This window comes from Thamnophis sirtalis, unplaced genomic scaffold, assembly GCF_051295495.1.
Source record: "Thamnophis sirtalis isolate CommonGarterSnake01/CBP01778 unplaced genomic scaffold, rThaSir2_p1.2 scaffold_1, whole genome shotgun sequence".
NCBI classification, from domain to species: domain Eukaryota; kingdom Metazoa; phylum Chordata; class Lepidosauria; order Squamata; family Natricidae; genus Thamnophis; species Thamnophis sirtalis.
Window position 1 is genome coordinate 106,697,246 of NW_028261381.1, and position 18,132 is coordinate 106,715,377.

Below are 18,132 nucleotides of genomic sequence, written 5' to 3' on the forward strand. Positions count from 1 at the left end.
TTAGCTTTCCCTCACATTGCCTGCTGATCATGTCAGGAGGAAACAGTGACTAAGAACTAAGATGGTATAATTGTCACTTAAGCACACAGTCAGTCTTCAATATGTCACACCCAAAGAGGCGACAGTTTCGATTTTAATGTCCAAATGTCTTCCTTGTTTCAAAGAGAGTGTGGTGTGGCAGAGTTGTGTGTTCTTGTAGTTAAAATCAGGCCTCCCGTCTCCATACACTACACTAGTGAGGAGTTTAGGCCCAAACTGAGAATTTGATTCCATGAGAGTTGAGCTGTCACACTTGTAAGACCTCCTGAGTGTCTATTGGAAGAAGAAGCGGACCATCATTTCCATCCATTTCTTTGTTATGCTTTTGGTTTTAATTATGGAATTAATTGGACTCTGTTTCTTAATTTGTTCAGTTCCAGTTGTCTCACAGCAACTAACCTCCCAGTATGTTGTAGAAATTAAACATGCCAATGCCCTCAGGAAACAGTACTTTCTCACTGTGGCTAATTGAAGAACAGAATGAAGCCCGAGGAAAAGAAGGTCACTCAGGATTAGCTTGATTCAAACAGTCTCCCCATTATAAAAATTAGCATCACCAGGATGGAGAAAGGCCTCTTGTCCCTTTGTCCAGGGTTTTGTCTTATTAAATATTCAAAATTGCATGGCTGAATAGAAGTAGCACCACCACCAAGTTTAGTTTAGGAAACAAATGCTTTCCCTCCTCCATTTTTTGAGAAAAAAATCTGAATGTTTTAAACATATTTTCACAATATAAAGAAAGCAGATCAGGTTTCATCATAAACCTTCATCAATTTTCTTCGCCTGCACGAAGCAAAAATTAGTAAGTACATATTAATAAGCACCCCTCAGTTGAGTTCTATAAATGATGACTGCATGGACATAATCATACATTTTGCTTCACAACCGTATGGAAATAATTTGTTACAGCTTCCAGTCTAGTCTAGGCATTTGCTGGTGGCCTCCCATCCGAACAATGAACTCAATTTTGCTTAGTTTCAGAATTCATTTCAGGTTAGCTAAACGCTGCCATGTATCACATCCACTTGCACATCAATTGGTGGTGGATTATGCAAAATGTTCTTAAAAAATGGATAAAGTTTACCCCTCAGTTATTTTTGTTAGGTATAATTACTGATTGTACAGTTGTAGAGATTTTCTGATTTTGCACTTAATAACTGCAGCTAGATTGTTGGTGGCGCAATACTGGAAGAAGGAAGATTTGCCTACTATTCAAGAATGGATATTGAAAGTAACAAACCTAGCCAAGATGGCCAAAATATCTGCATATCTTAAGGACCCTTCAAATGAGAGATACAAACTGGAGTGGAAAAGATGGATTGACTATACTCAAAATAAATATGGGACTAAGAAATTCCAGATAGTTTATGATTAGAGACCAGGAATTATAAATTGTCTAGAGCTAGTCCAGCAAGGAGGAGCTAAAGCTCAATTGAAAGATGTTATTAACTATCTTTTTTGGGTTTTTTTAAAGTGTATTTTAGATTGTTTTTGTTAAAGATTTATACCCTGTATTGGTTCTGGGAAGTCCGGGGGGGGGGGAAGGGAGGTTGGGGAGGGTTGGGGGGGAGGGTGGGGGGAGGGTAGTAAATATTTGTAAAAGTTTCTTTTTTAAAATGCTCATTAAAAAAAACTTGCACATCAATTGGTGCAAGAAGATCTATCTCTCTCTCTCTCCCTCCCACCCTCCCTTCCTCCCTCTCTTTCTCTCTCTCTCTCCTCCCCCTCCTTCCTTCCTCCCTCCCTCCCCCTTTCTCTTGCAATATATTGCTATTCATTGATGCTGGAATGTTAAACAAAATAGTAAGAGTCCATGCCCTGAAGGAACATAGATTGACCTGCTCAAGGCTCCCATCTCTCCTTTTTGAGAATTCCTCATCCTCATCCAACCAAATCCTTGTGATGCAAGCTAAACCTAACCTGTTCTCCATAATTAAGAGAAGCATGATGGGTCAGGCATTAGCTTGACAACACTAGCTTGAAGCCAAGACTCTCAAATATCTGATGCATAGTACCCTGGGAAAATGCGAATAACAGATTTTGATTGGCATCAAATTTCCATCTCCTCTTCTTCTTTAATGGCCCATCTAGCACTTTCTCTAATAGAATGATCTTCCTGGTGTGATCTCATATCTTCCCTAACTCTAGTGGCCAAATGCCTTACACACCGAGCATCCCCTTTGTCAACATCCTCAATGTCTATTCTGAATCCCCTGAATCCGAATTTGCCAGAACTTCCTACCTTGAATTTCCTTTTAGTAGGTTTCTACCCTAACTTGCCCCCACTCTCACTAGGATTCTCACTTCCAGGGAAGAAAACCTTATTATTTTCTACACTTTGATCTGCACTTTGATTAATTCCCCTACACTCTCACTTGGCTCTCACGTAAGGGGAAATATATTCATTTAAAGCCAAGCCCATCACCATCTGGAGCTATTTCTGTGACCATTCTGATATGGAGCCAACTCCGTACACCATCATTGTTACCTTTCTGGTTTCATCAATTGCCTTTAACAGGGTCTGCATTATCTCAGAACAGATTGGAGGATATGAAGGGGAAGGGCTGCATGGGAGGAGGATGAGAGAAGCAATTTTGCAATATCCTACCACCCTACATTCAGTTTTATTAATTCTCTCCCGTATGAAATTTCCTAGCTGAACTTTTCCATAATCTCTCCTAAAGGACATTTTATAGGGTGCTGACTGTAGGTGGAGCTTCTACACCTGCAATATTTATTACCTTCACATTTTGAAAATATAAAGTGTTCCAGAAAGAAATCTGCAGAAAGACCTAATGTTTAACTTAGTACCATGTAGAGACTTTGTCAGTTTCTTTTCATTGAGGGATGCATTGAAACATAAATTTGACTAGATGCAACTGAACTTTTACATAGAACTATATATGTGAATCAAGCTCCAAGACAAACACATTGACATTTAAGCAAGCAATTTAGAAGAACATCTGCCTAGCTTCAGTGGAAAGGAGTCTCCACGGAGAAGACTGTTTAGTTATTGTCTTTGTGGAAAAAACAGAACATAACCTTCTGTCTACATGGGTTCAAGGAGTGGTTCCATGGAGTCTCTTATATAATCTTAAGAATAGGAACTGAGAAATGTTTAACAACTTGGAGAGATGTACATTAATATGGGCAGTAATTCTTTGACATGGTCCTATTGCAACTCTGTTTGAGTTGCAAGTCTGAGGTTTGAGTTGAGAAGGTTAATGTTTTGTTTCCAGTACCAAATGGTTTATATCCCAGGGTACTGAAGGAGCAGGCAGATGTGACCTTGAACCACTGAATGGTATCTTTCAGAGCTTCTGGACAACAGAGGCACTACCAGAGGAATGGGAAAGAGCTAGTGTGGTTCCAGTGTTCAAAAGGGGCAAAAAGATCCAGGAAATACAGACCTGGGAAAATCTTGGAAAATAATCAAGCACAGCATTTGTGAGCATCTAGAAATCAACAAGGTGATTACTGGAAACCAGCATGGTTTTCTTTAAAAAAAACAAACACAACAGATTAGACAAACCTCATTGCCTTCTTTGATAAAGTGACTAAATTAGTGGATCAGGGAAATGCTGTGGATATACAGTAGTCTACTTGGACATTTGACAAAGTAGATCAGAACCTACTTCTTGGTAAAATAGAACAATGTGGAATAGACAGTACTACTGCCAGATGGATTCTCAGTTGGTTGATCAACCACGTTCAGCACATAGTCCTTGACGGAGCTACATCTACATGGAGGGAAGCATGCCGTGAGATACCTCAAGATTCTGTCTTGGGCCCGGTCCTCTTCAATATCTTCATATTGAAGATATTGAAGAGGACCAGGACCAAGACTTAGATGAGGGAATAGAAGGGAAACTCATCCCTCAAGAACAAGCTACCAATGCTTTGGAGAATAGACTCAAGATTCAGAAGGATCTTGGGAAATTTGAGCATTGGGCCATATCCAACAAGATGCAGTTCTGTGGTGACAAAAGTAAGGTCCTGCACTTAGGCAGGAAAAACAAAATGCATAGAAATAGAATAGGACGCACCTGGCTTAACAGTAGTTACTGTGAGGAGGTTCTAGGTATCCTGATGGATCACTGCTTAAATATGAGTCAGAAGCGTGCTGCAGCTGCTAAAAAAAAAACAATATGGTTTTAGACACTGAAGTTGTCGATCAGAAAGGTTGGCAGTTCAGCCATTCGAATCCCTAGAGCCATGTAACGAAGTGAGCTCCAATTACTTGTCCCACTTCTGCCAACCTAGCAGTTTGAAAGCATGTAAAAATGCAAGTAGAAAAATAGGAACCACCTTTGGTGGGAAGGTAACAGCATTCCATGCACCTTTGGCATTTAGTCATACTGGCCACATGGCCACGGAGACTTCTTCGGACAATGCTGGCTCTTCGGCTTTGAAACGGAGATGAGCATCTCCTCCTAAAGTCGGGAACGACTAGCACATATGTGCGAGGGGAACCTTTACCTTTAATAGAGGAATATTATAAAGATCACGGGAAATGATAGTACTGCTAAATACTGCCTTGGTAAAATCAAACTTGGTATACTGCATCCAGTTCTGATCCCACAATACAAATAAAGTTGCTGAGGTCCTAGGAAGAACAACTGATGATGAACAGCTAAGGAAACTAGATATATTTAGCCTAACAAAGAAAAGGCTCAGGGGAGACATAGAAGTCTTCTAATGCTTGAAGAATTGGCACATGGAAGGTGTTGATTTATTCTCCATAGCACCAAAAGATAGGACAAGAAGCAAAGAGTGGAAACTCATCAACCTGGAAACAAGGAAAATTTTTCTGACAGTAAGGACAATTAATGGATCAGCTTGCCTCCGGGAACTGTGGTTGGTCTAGAAGACCTTCAAAGTCCCTTCCAGCCCTGTGATTCTACGATTCTATGTGGGAATGACCTTGGGAGTTGGGGTGGGGGAGGTGGCAGAAAGAGATGCTGCCTTGGAAACAAGCAGATAAGAGAGGGCATAGCCTACAGCTGCATAATGGGCGGAAAAAGAAACTCAAAAAGGAACTTCCCTAACTTATCAGGGAGATGGCAGGAGATTTATACTATCAGACTTGCAAGGCTCTGTTAATGTAGCCTTACAATAATATAGAACTAACTTATCTGTTTGAATTTCCTGTCTGATCTACCTAGGAAAGCTGGCAGAAGATGACTTCATCTTGGCTTATTCCCAATATGAAAGAGCTCTTCAATCATACTACCTGATTCATCAGCAATACTGTGGCTCATCCATGACCAAGTGCATATCACGTCTGCCAGTTTCAAGAGCCTCTTAAGAAAATGGGCACATTAATATAGGTATATATGCCTACTGTATATCTAAGTCATTTATAGCTGTATGATTTTTATTTAAACCTTTAAAAAGAAGATTAAAAACTAATAAAAACTAAGATAAAGTAAGGAAGGGGGAAAAAGCAAAGACAAAGCGAAAAAGAAAAAAAGAAAAAAAGTTGAAAAGCCTCAGAAGAAAAAAAGATCCAGAGAAGTGCCTTGATATTCTCCCCAATAGTTATAAGAGAATTATATTGGTATAGTTTGTTCTTTCATTCTATATGAACAATGGGCATTTGTACATATTCACTCAGATTACTCAGCCATCCCTAATATATCATGATATGTTTTCATGACATGCACTCCTATTAGTGGTAAATTTCCAGAATTTCCAGCAGTGGCGTCTCTATTAACTGCCATTATGGGAAGCAGAAATGGCTTAGGCTAAACTACATGTGATCCCTAATTGTAGCATTTCAAGCCACATTATTCTCAACCCCCTCTCCCCCAGCTCTTTTAAGTGGGAGCTCTGTTTTTATCAACCCTGCTATGTGAATCAAAACTTCTGTCTTCAGAGTAGTCTGTGGGGGGGGGTGGGGAGTCAAGGATACAAATTCAGATTAGTAGAAGTAGTGTCCAGTGTAGAGTATAATAAGAAAAATATTGCTTCTGAAATGGCTAGATTCCAGCTGAGCCACTTTATAGGCAATTTTCTGCCTCACCTATTCTTGGCTTTTCATTAGAAGTGGTATTAGTAAGTAATCATAATCATAGTAATAATAGGGTCGTGATCCAAATCATGTTTCTCTTCATGATTAAGATTTAGAGATAACCATTATGCTGCCACCTGCTCAATGTGTCTCCTGCTTTGAACATATACTCTTAAGCCTGGATTAGACTTCTTCATCACTGCATGCGTCTGTCATTTGGCGATGGTTGCATAGCTAAATAAGATTCTGCTCATGAGGAAGTGTGTGTTATAAATGCCTGATAACTGGTAGCTGAAGTCCACATATGCTCTTGTCCAGGTTTGGTCTTGTGAGCCTGAGAAAATGTGACTTCAAAGATTTATATAAGATCAGTGGTGGGATTATTATTATTTTACTACCGGTTCTGTGGGCGTGGCTTGGTGGGCATAGTATGGCTTGGTGAGCATGGCAGGGGAAGGATAGTGTAAAATCTCCCTTCCCTCCCCATTCCAGGGGAAAGTTACTGCAAAATCCTCATTTCCTCCCGATCAGCTGGGACTCGGGAGGCAGAGAGGGGGTGGGGCCAGTTAGAGGTGGTATTTACTGGTTCTCTGAACTACTCAAAATTTCTGCTACCAGTTCTCCAGAACTGGTCAGAACCTGCTGCATACCACAGTGCTATATTTATGTTTGTCTACTTTTAAAATCAAATTTATAGTAATGCGCAACTCAAATAACTCTATGTGGCTTACAATAAATCAAACAGTGCTCCCCACAATTCTCAGGAAGAAACCAAAAAGATTTCATCATAGAGAACATCAAAAAACAAGACCACATTCCAGGGCCAGAAAACAGGTGCCGTGACAGAGGAGATGTGCTTTTTAGCACTCATTAGATGACATTGTTTGAAGGATGAGAACTGGATTCTGCTGGATCTTATAGGCTGGGCAGAAACAATGGGAGAAAAGCAGTCCCTCGGGTAACCAGCCTGTATGCTATGATGGGCTTTATAGTTTTCTATCTACACATTGAGTTGTATTGAGGAGCTCAACAGCGCAACTTGCACAGCAGAGGTATCACATGGGCATGCAACAGTCTAAACATGAGGAGATTAAAGCAAGAGTGTCTGTGAGAAGAAAGTCCTGAGCCAGGGAAAAATGGAATTCATGCCACAGACATAGTTCAAGACTGTCTTGCTGCAGCTGCTAACTGATTTTTAAGCTGGACTGAGAATCAGAAGGACCCTAAAATTGTGCACCAGTACTCTCTGAAGTAACCCGTCCAGAACAAAAGATGTCCCTCATACCAGGGAAGTTGAAAACTGTCAGCTAAGCCATTTTATCAGTAATGAATTTAAGCCTGTTCCTCCCCAGCTGCTCCTTTGCAGCTTCCAGTCATTGGGATATGACCTTGAGAACAGAGATGGTATCCAGCAGGTTCTGACCAGTTCTGAACAACCAGTAGTGGAAATTTTGAGTAGTTCGGAGAACTGGTAAATACCACCTCTGACTGGCCCCACCCTCATCTGTTCCCTGCCTCCCAAGCCCCAGCTGATCGGGAGGAAATAGGGACTTTGCAGTATCCTTCCCATGGAGTGGGATGGAATGGAGATTTTATAGTATCCTTCCCCTGCCATGCGCACCAAGGAACACCCACCAAGCCACGCCCACAGAACCGGTAGTAAAAAATTTTGAATCCTACCACTGCTTGAGAGCATTGTTTGATTGGCCCATGGAAGAGATGAACAACTGAGTACCATTACTATGCAAATGCTATTAGATACTGTGGCAGCAGATTACGTCACTCAGCAATGTCATGTAGATGACATCAGGAAAGGTAAGAGTGTTGAACCCCAAGCTACCCCCTACCAAGTAAGAATCTGAGGGCTGGCTTGACATTTCTCTCCCCCACCCCAACACCAACCATGGTGACCAAAAGGAGAACTACCATAACCACCATAATACCCTGCCTTCATGTAGTTATCACTGAAGGAAGTGCTTTGAAATAAAATCCCAAGCACTAAATATCATAGTGAGTAGATAATTTACATCAGTCTGGTAAAATGTTTCCATGTTATGGTTTCTGGGATGTACAGTATTTAATTTGTACTTCACTGTTATAAACTGCCATGAGCACCATTCAGTGACTAAGTAGGCCTCAAAGGAATAAATTGCTCTTGAGGGGAAATGAGGGAGCATAACTGATGGGTCTAGGATTGATGGTTTGATTTTCTGATGGAACTTCAACTGGAGAATGATGTCCAATCAACACAGCTTATGTTCCAAAGCATATATTACCTCTTTTCAGCACTCGTGTAGCAGCACATGAAGAGGTTCTTTGAGATTTTGCTCACTACCTGACAAGCTTATTTGCATTTATACTGCCTAGACATTAAATGTGAACAGTAAATGAACACAATCGTACTAATTTTTAAAAAATCTGGCTTCATGACATTTCTAGGTGTTTTTTTTTAAAATCCTAGTGTGGAGCTCATGATGCAGAGAATTAACAAACATTTTTTCCATATTTTTTTTATTTTCCATTTCCATAACGTATAATCACATGTATACTATTACATAGCCAATATCATGTTGTATTATTAAGTAATTACATCAATTCATCTTGCCATCAACTAACAAAAAAAACAAAAACCGGTTATTGGCTCTTCTGCTCTCCATACACCATATTTATACCTTATCCGACATTTTATTCCACCTCTCTCCACCCCCTCTCTACCTCCCCTTTTCCCTCCATCATCCTTTTCTACTCTACTTCCCCTTCCTTTCTCCTTCTCCTCTCTCCGTCTTACCACTCCTCCTTATACACCTCATCTCCCCCCCCCTTACCCTCTCTCCTATCCCTCTCTTCCTATCTTTCTTCTCTCCTCTGCTTCCCACTCTTCCTCTAATTCACTTGGTGTATTTCAGCTTCTGAGCAAACTCCATTTTGTGTTGATGGTATTTATAATTCCATTTCAATATACATAAAAAAGAAAAAATAAGGCACAGCAGTATACATGTACAATCATATTACCTTAAAATCCAACCCCCCTCCTCCAACCTAGTATACTTCCTTCCCTCCCTCCCTCCCCCCCAACCCCCCAACCTTCCCCGCCCCTGACTTCCCATATACAAGGTATAAATCTTTAACAAAAACAGTTTAAAATATACTTAAAGAGAGAGTAGAAAATTAATAACGTCTTTAAATTGAGCTTAGCTCCTCCTTGCTAGGCTAACTATAAACAATTTGTATCGTTCCTGATCTTAATCATAAGCTATCTGAAATTTCCTAGACCCATATTTATTTTGAATATAGTCAAACCATTTTTTCCAGTCTCGTTTATATCTCTCATTTGAATAGTCCTTAAGATATGCAGATATTTTAGCCACCTCTGCTAAATTTGTAACTTTCAATGTCCATTCCTTCTTCCAGTACTGCGCCACCAACAATCTAGCTGCAGTTATCAAGTGCAAAATCAAGTTGATCTCTACAGCTGTACAGTCAGTAATTATACCTAACAAAAATAGCTGAGCGGTAAACTTTATCCTTTTTTTAAGAACATTTTGTATAATCCACCATATTTTTATCCAGAATGCCTTAACCTTTTTGCAAGTCCACCATATATGAAAATATGTAGCGTCCATACAATCGCATCTCCAGCATTTAGGTTGTAAGTTCAAATACATAGAAACCATTTTTTTAGGAACTAAATGCCATCTGTAAAACAATTAACACACATTTTTAACGCTTTACCCCTAATGCCAATCAGTTATGACATAATTTCTAGGGTTTTTAAAAATATATATATCATGAAGTTACAGTACTGAACTCTTTAAGTATGCAATACATTGGCCCAATACAAAGTGGGCCATTCAACATCCCACTGAGTACCACACTATTGAAATGCATAGAAATAATACCCTTGCCTGGGGAGAATATGCTGTAATTGGGCCCTATAGTTGAAAAGGCTTTGGAAACCTCTCGCTCCACTTCAGCTGGCTGTGGTACCCAGAGGAAATAATTGGAGGATGAGCCCTGGTAGATGAATGAAAGTAATCTTGAGATATTTTGACCCCAAGCTACCCAGGGCTTTGGAAGACAACACTATGAAGTTTATTGCTTCTACAACTATGAAAGAAGCCTGAAGCATTCAAGTCTTCTCAAGATAAATTTTTATGATCAAGGCCTGAAGGACAAGAATGAAGGGAAATAGCTAAGGAGCAAACTTTTTGGTAAAAAGCCAAGACATTAATTTATATTTGTGCATTTGCTAAGTCACAATCACTATACTTACAACTACCTTAAAGAAACAATATATTACAGCATTTGGGACTTGAAAATAGACAAGCAACATGACAAAGTACTGGGCTCGTATGGACCAGTCATACCTTGCAGCTCCTTTTTGACAGTCTGAAATTTTCATACTGCCGTTAAAAGTAACCCACATACAACTGATTGTAATCTCACAGCATGCATAATTGATGATACACGATTCTTGTCATACACAGCTGCACCTTACAGTATATATCAGTTTGAAGACAAAAAAAAGCTGGGCTAGGCTCATATTTTCTACTATTGGTATCTTATGCTTATATTACTTTGTTGTTGTACATACACTGAGAGCTTATGTACTGGAGACAAATTCCTTGTGTGTCCAATCACACTTGGCCAATAAAGCTGTTCTGTTCTGTTCTGTTCTGTTCTATTCTGCTTTGCTCTGCTCTGCTCTGCTTTGCTCTACGCTACTTTCAATTCTCGATTCTCAATTTTCGATTCTCAATTTTCGATTCTCGATTCTCAATTTTCTTTCTCTATTCTCTATTCCCTATTCTCTTATTCTATTCACCCCAAAAACTCTTTGTATGTAAAGGAAGTTCATAGTGGGTGATCACAACAACTTCTGTTCCAAAACCAGTCCAGAAGTCAGACTAAAATGGAGCTAGAAAATGACATCACTGATCAGACACCACAATTCCCTTCCCCATCTGTGGTATTCTGATTCGCTTGATAATTTTAAGGATTTTTTTTCCTCCCCATTTAATTCCCTTTGCATTATTAATCCAAACTAAATGAGATTACGACATTTCTCCAAGCCACGGTGTAAATTAAGCTAAAAAGACCATATAACTGTTAAAGGCCATATGTGTAAATTAATGCTTGTCTAGACGTTTGAACCCTGTTCTCTCTAATAAAAGTTCATTACTTTCTTCATTATTAAACCTTCCCTAACTTGGACTCTTCTATATTTGTGATATTACTAGTCCCATAATCCTCAATCGAGTTTTAAATAAAAGGATTAAATTACACTTAAGCTGATTTCAGTCCTGAGTTTTAAATGTTCATAAGCCTATATATAGTTCATCTGTAATGTTCATTCATTCCTCAATTTCCTCTGTAGCTAGGCAGAATTTTGCAGTAAATGATCTGAAGAACCTTCCAATAATTTGGTCAAGCAATTTCCCTATAACATTAGAAAACAATTACAACAGCATGGTAGCCTGCTTCAATTTCATTAAAACATTTTCACTTTTGGCTAATGCCCACATTAATTAACCTCCAAGCATTTAAAAAAAAAACTTTTACACATTTCAAGAGTCTACAAATGAATAAAGTGTGTTGTAATGTTCTCTTCTTGACTTTTTGTTGAAAAAGACAAGAAGAAAGTCACATATCAAAATTGCAATAGAGTCAATTAACTTCACATTAGATTTAAACAAGCTACTGCAAATGGAAATAAATTCTATTACCATTTTAGAGAACACAGTCTTTCAAAACTTATTATGCTACAAAATAGCAAAACAACGAATGAAGTAAACATTTACACTGTTCATATTAACAATTCTACCAGTATTGAGAAGAGTTCAACATATTAATATTTTATTATTTTGGACAGGTACATGTATGCCATAATTACCTAAAGTAATAAGAAGCTTTATAAATATTATTTCTTTCCTCTATTGTTAATCGCCTGTTATGTTGTTAACATCTGCCTGTGACTGTACCAAAGAATAAGACTATCTCATCCCAAGATTTTCCTGGATTTTGATTATTTCTTTCCAAATCAGAATCCCAAATTAGCATACAATCCCAAATATGCAATAGATCATATCTTGATTGCTTGGAGAGGTCAAGCAAAATCAATAGCAATAGAATATACCAGCACACTTGGTGGAAATCAGCACTGAAAAACATCTGGTTCATTTTACCTTCAAACTGAGATTGAGTTGCAGATTTTTTTTTTATTCTGTTATTCTAAAATCTTTCTTTTCTTGAGAATTATAATTCCAAAATATAAGATAAAACAGAGATTAACAATATATGAATACAATCAAAAAAATTCTAAATGCTGGTTTTATGTGATTGGAAAATCTAACTTGCATGGTATATTTTATGAGACTATTGTTGAAGTAAAATTATGTTGTTAGTTTTGTTTTTAAAGAAATACCGGTAGTTTTTTAAATAGTTTAGATCAGAGGTCCTCAAACTTGGCAATTTTAAGACTTGTGGATTTCAACTCCCAGAATTGGGAGTTGAAGTCTACAAGTCTTAAAGTTGCCAAGTTTGTGGACCCCAGGTTTAGATGATCTTTTCCCCAATGTTATGGAGCTTTGAAAGGACTAATTTCCTTATTGGTGAGGCAATGACATATTCTTTGTAAGAAAAAGTTTTAAACTGAGAGCAAAATCATTCACGTACAGGTGGTCCTCAACTTACAACATTTCGTTTAGTGACCATTCGAAGTTACAGTATCACTGAAAAAGTGTCTTATAATTGTTTTTCACACTTACAATTGTTGGGGCATCCCCCTGGTCACGTGATCAAAATTCAGATGCTTGGCAACTGATTCATATTTATGACAGCTGCAGTGTCCCAGGGTCATTTGATCACCTTTTGCAAACTTCTGATAAGCAAAGTCAATAATACAATAGCAGAGTTAGAAGGGACCTTGAAGGTCTTCTAGTCCAACTCCCTGCCTAGGCAGGAAACCCTATACTGTTTCCTGCCTAGGCAGGGGGTTGGACTAGAAGACCTCCAAAGTCCCTTCCAACTTCCAACAATGGGGAAGCCAGATTCACTTAACAATCATTACTATTCTGACTGCTGTAATGATATGCAAAATTAAATATTTTATCTCTTTCGTATACTTTCCCTTAATAATCCTCAGTAGGAACAATTCTGCTTTGAGCTCTATTTGGGTATTTGGGATTTCCTGTAACCAATTTTGTATTTTAGTCCAATATTTTTTTTAGCTTCTGGGCATAACCACTTGCACAATGTTGGAAAAGTGATACCATGCTGACAGATTGTTTGATAATCCAAAAGATTCTTGATTGCGCAGAGATGGATAAACTCACATTGGAGTTAAGGGACAAGGAAGAATCAGAGTATTATACAGTTTGGGAAAACTGGTATCAATGGATAAATAATAGGAATATGAAATGTATAGCTTGGAAACTTAGATGTATAGATCTAGGAATAATTAGGAATGTATAAAAATGTATTTGAATAACAAATGGTTATGATAGTACTGTCAAAAAGAATGTCAACTTATACAAAATTATTTTTAAAGATACCGTATTTTCACGACCAAAAGCCGCACCGGATTAAAAGCCGCAGTATCAATTAACGTTAATTTTTTAAACTTTTTCCACATATAAAGCACACCGGGTTATAAGCCGCGCTCAGAGACCCGGCTCCCCTTGGTTCCTCATCGAATCACGTGCGCAGGTTGCAACTTGGAACTCCGTCTGCCCGAGTTGGGGCATTTTCTGGCTTGGGACGCTCCGGCGGCTTCTTCGGGAGGCAGCCCGCCGGCTTCGGCGAAGGCTGGGACGGAGAGCGCGGCGACCGTGGAGCATGTGTAAAGTACTTTCGCCCCCACGCCGGCCCCCCTCACCGCGCGCCGGCCTTCAGGGATGAAGGGGCAGGACTTCCCGGGCGGAAGGCATGCCTGGCTCTGCGGCTCCAGCCCCAGCACCTTTCGGCCGAGCCTCTCCCGCCAGGCGGCCGCCTTCCTCCGCTGAGCGGCCCCGCGCAGCCTCGCCACCCCGGGAGATCGCCAGCGCGGGGGCCTGGGGCGCCGCGGCCAGGGAAGCCAAACCGGGCGGCGGCGGGCAGGGCGCCCGGGTTGCGGTCCCTGAGGCGGGCGGGTGGGCGCACGTGGCAGGCGTCGGCTAGCGCTAGCGGGACGTTTCTGGCGCGGGAGGCTTCGGGCTCCGCTGCTCTCCCGGCTCTTGCCCGGCTGGCGTGGTGTGCTGGGAAGACCGGCGCCGCACCGGCCACCCGCGCGCCCTTGACCGGCAGCGCAGAGCCGGCTGGGGCGCGGAGCGGAGTTAGGCAGGGCGACTGCCGGGGCGGATGGGGTGCTCGGCGCCGGCAAATCCTGAAGGGCTGCGTCCCTTCTTGCGGCGGCGGGGGTGACGGAACAGCTCAGTCTATAGGGGCTGGGAACTGGGTGGCTCTCTGCTCGCCCCCCGGTCTCCGACTGAGAAAGTAGCGAGGTTGAAGGGAGAGACCCGAGGGACGTGTGCATGCTTGCGAGCTTCAAGTTTGAGCGTCGGGAGGGAGAGATTTTCTATCTTTTTTCACACATAAAGCGCACCGGGTTATAAGCCGCACTGCTGGTTTTTGATAAAATTTTAGGATTTTCAGTGCGGCTTATGGTCGTGAAAATACGGTATTTGTATTTTAATGTTTTAAATTTTCAATAAAGGCTTTAAAAAAAAACCACAATCATTACTAATTTAATAAGTGCAGCAATTCACTTAATGACTGTGGCAAGAAAGGTCATAAAATGGGGGGGGGAAACTCACTTAACAAATATCTCACTTAGCAACAGAAATTTTGGGCTCAATTGTGGTCATATGTCGAGGACTACCTGTATTTATCTTTTCAAGATCAGCAAAGATAGCCTCCTAATGGAGACTGTTACTTTGTCAAATACTTCACAAACCTGTTTTTGATGCCATGCTGTACAGTATCACTTACTAGCTACTATGCATTCAGAAACAATACATGCCCTTGAGAGTTGAATGCGAATTGGTAAACAAATGCTACCACCTGACGTATTCAATTTTCCATTCCCTTCAGGAAATGCGGCCAAACTGTATCAGAGGACAGAGCGCAGCACCTAAGCTCTATTTGTTAGAGCAGATAAGCCTTTCATACTCAGGGACTGATACATGGCATTTTCAGGTGTCACCGAGAAGAAGCCGTGAACAGTAAAATGTAAGAACACCTCCTGCTCACAAAAGTGATAATTTTAAGAAAATGGACCCAATTTTCTGAGTTTAAGTCACCGTGAAAAGCATGAGAAGACTAAGTATTTTTGAACTGTTGAGTGAGTTTAAAGGTGATTTTAACTCCACCACACTGCTCAACACCACCCTTTTCTTTTTAGAGCTGGATTGGGGTTTCCCCCTCCCTACATTTGGGCTGATTCATTTCAAAACAATGTTTGATTTCTCTCTCTCTCTCACTCACCTAAATAGAGCTTGTGGGTGGCTTAGGTTTTCATTGGTGGGAATCCCCAGCTTGTCCCACATCCTGGGGTCAAACAAACATTAATATTTTCTTCTTTCCTCTCCATCATCCAAGACCCTCTTATTCCTGAAGTTTCTCTTATACCATATCACTTAGATATACTGAAAAAAATGCCTGGCTTCAAAAGTAGTACATTCTCATTTAATCTCCGAAGATTGCTAAATGTAAGAAAGGACTGATATCAGGAGCCAGGGCATCTTAAAACCAACCTACCTACCTACCTACCTACCTTCCGCTCCTCCCTTCCCAAAATACCATGCTCCATTTTTGGGAAAAGAGACCCGCCCTACCTTTTTTGAGAGTAGAGACTCTTGCTTCCCTAGGTTTCTTCCTACTTCAGGGAATGAGTTATGGATGGAATAACTATTCAGTCTTTGTGTTTACCTATTGATCAGCTAAAGAAGGAACACAGACTGACTCAGAGAGATTTCTCTTGGTATTTGGAAATAGGCAGGAAAGATATTTGCATGGTGGTCTCAAAACAATGTGGGTGTCCAGAGCTTAAACCAGTGGAATCCCACCCCCTACCCAGGGGTGGAATTCAGCTGGTTAGGATTGGTTTGGGTGAACTGGATGCTAATTTTACATCTGGTTCACCCAACAGGTAGTTGCAAGACTGGCTGTTCCCTCCCACCCCTCCCCGCCCCTCCCAGGAGTCTCCATGCGGCCCATTTTGGATGCCAGGTAAGTGCAGGGCCCATGCAGAGGCTCTGGAGGGGGGCAAAAAATGGGCCTCCTGGAAGTTCTGGAACTCCAGAAATGTGCTTATTTCCGGCCTCTGGAGGGCTTCCAGAGCCCAGGCGAGGCTGTTGTGGCCCTCCCGGGGGCTCACGGAAAGCCTCTGGAGCCCGGGCAGGGTGAAAATACCCCCCACGCCTGGTGCAGTAGATCATGCCCACCATGGCCATGCCCACCCAGCAACCGGGCAGTGAAACAGTTGCTAAAATCTCATCCCTGCCCCTCCCCCATGATTCTAACAAAGATCTGTTGTTACCCGTCACTCAATGGAGCAGCAGGGGAAAATGGCCAAAGCCATCAAGACCCAATATACAGACCAAACGTTGTGTTAACATTACCTTCTTCTGTAACTGAACAATCCCAATCAATCAAATAACAAAAGTAGTACTTCTTTTGTCAGCGACGTTATCTTTCGTTAGTGCAGAATAATGCAAAAGTGAAAGAAAAAAACTGTCATAATAGTTTGCAGTAATTTTAGATCCACCCACCAAGTTCATATGTTAAATTGGTTTTGCTTGATTGTACCACACCCTTATAGCTTGCAGATGTCACTCCTAGAGTGAAGTAACTGATTAGTTTCATATTCATCAGTTCTCATCAAGGATTATGAGTCACCTAGTGTAATAAATATGTACACAACCTTGTTCTCAAATTTTCAAGGAAATACGACATATAAATAGAATAGACTTAATTTACAGTGGTTTAATATATGGAAATAGTTTAAATTCCTTTGTCTTGACATAAAAAAGAAAGTAATGTTATTCCCAAAATATGCATGTGATATCTATTGCACATCTATTGTGATAGATTAGTATACTATAATGCAAATGCTAGGATAGATTTCTTACAAGAATAGAAAGGGCGTTGGTACTTACCTGATATGCCTCTTCTAATAAGATGGAGATAGCATCCATGAATGGGTTAGCACGGTCCGTGTTCTGATTGGACTGAGTCTGATTATTAATTAATTATTGGTCTACATAACCTGCCTTGTGAGTGTCCCCACCCAGCTTTCCGGCAAAGTAAATAAACACAGACTCAATGTGTTATCCAACCAAACTTTACTTGCATACCAAGGTAACTTACAACCAGGAGAAATTGAACACTTCCAATCACCCTTTGTACCAAGCAGATAATGACAAGAAGAAACAGTTCTTCGACATGGGTGGGCCCTGATGCTATCTCCACCTTATTAGAAGAGGTGTATCAGGTAAGTACCAACGCCCTTTCTCAATAAGAGTGGAGATAGCATCCATGAATGGGACATACCCAAGCCTGGCCACTCAAGGGTGGGCCGTAGACTGTTCCAAACCGAAGCCCTGAGAACCAACAGACTGTAGAACCCTGCGTCCGAATGCTGCGTCGATGGATGCGAATTTGTCCAATTTATAAGTCTTAATAAAAGGAGAAGGAGACACCCAAACCGCCACCCTGCAGATCTCGTCTAGAGATGCTTGGGTGGCCCACGCCGCAGGGATAGTGGCACTTCTCATAGAGTGGGCAGTAACACCTTCCGGCACTGACTCCTGACGAGCCTCATAGGTCATTGTGATGCATTTACGCACCTCCCTCCCTATGGTGGCCACTGATACCTTCTTACCCAATGAAGATTCTAAAACGGAAACAAATAGTGCCTCCGAACGTCATAACTCCGCTGTGCATTGAATGTAAATCTCAAGTGCCCAGTGCACATCCAACGTATGCCACTGTTGTTCTAAATGGTGTACTGGGGAGGGGCAGAAATTGGGAAAAACCACTTCCTGTGCCTTATGAAACCAGGACCCCACCTTGGGCACAAATGAAAAATCCAGCCATAGTAC

General features: G+C 40.9%; 1 long non-coding RNA gene across 1 annotated transcript in view; it reads left to right on the forward strand.

Annotated features, from left to right (window-relative positions):
• LOC148049647 (uncharacterized) overlaps nucleotides 1-16,511 on the forward strand; it is a 41,359-nt gene extending 24,848 nt beyond the window's left edge. The window contains exons 3-4 of the long non-coding RNA XR_015697447.1: nucleotides 5,205-5,369; nucleotides 15,122-16,511. This is a non-coding gene — a long non-coding RNA (uncharacterized LOC148049647). The remainder of the gene's footprint in view (nucleotides 1-5,204; nucleotides 5,370-15,121) is intronic.
• The last annotated feature ends 1,621 nt before the right edge of the window (nucleotides 16,512-18,132 follow it).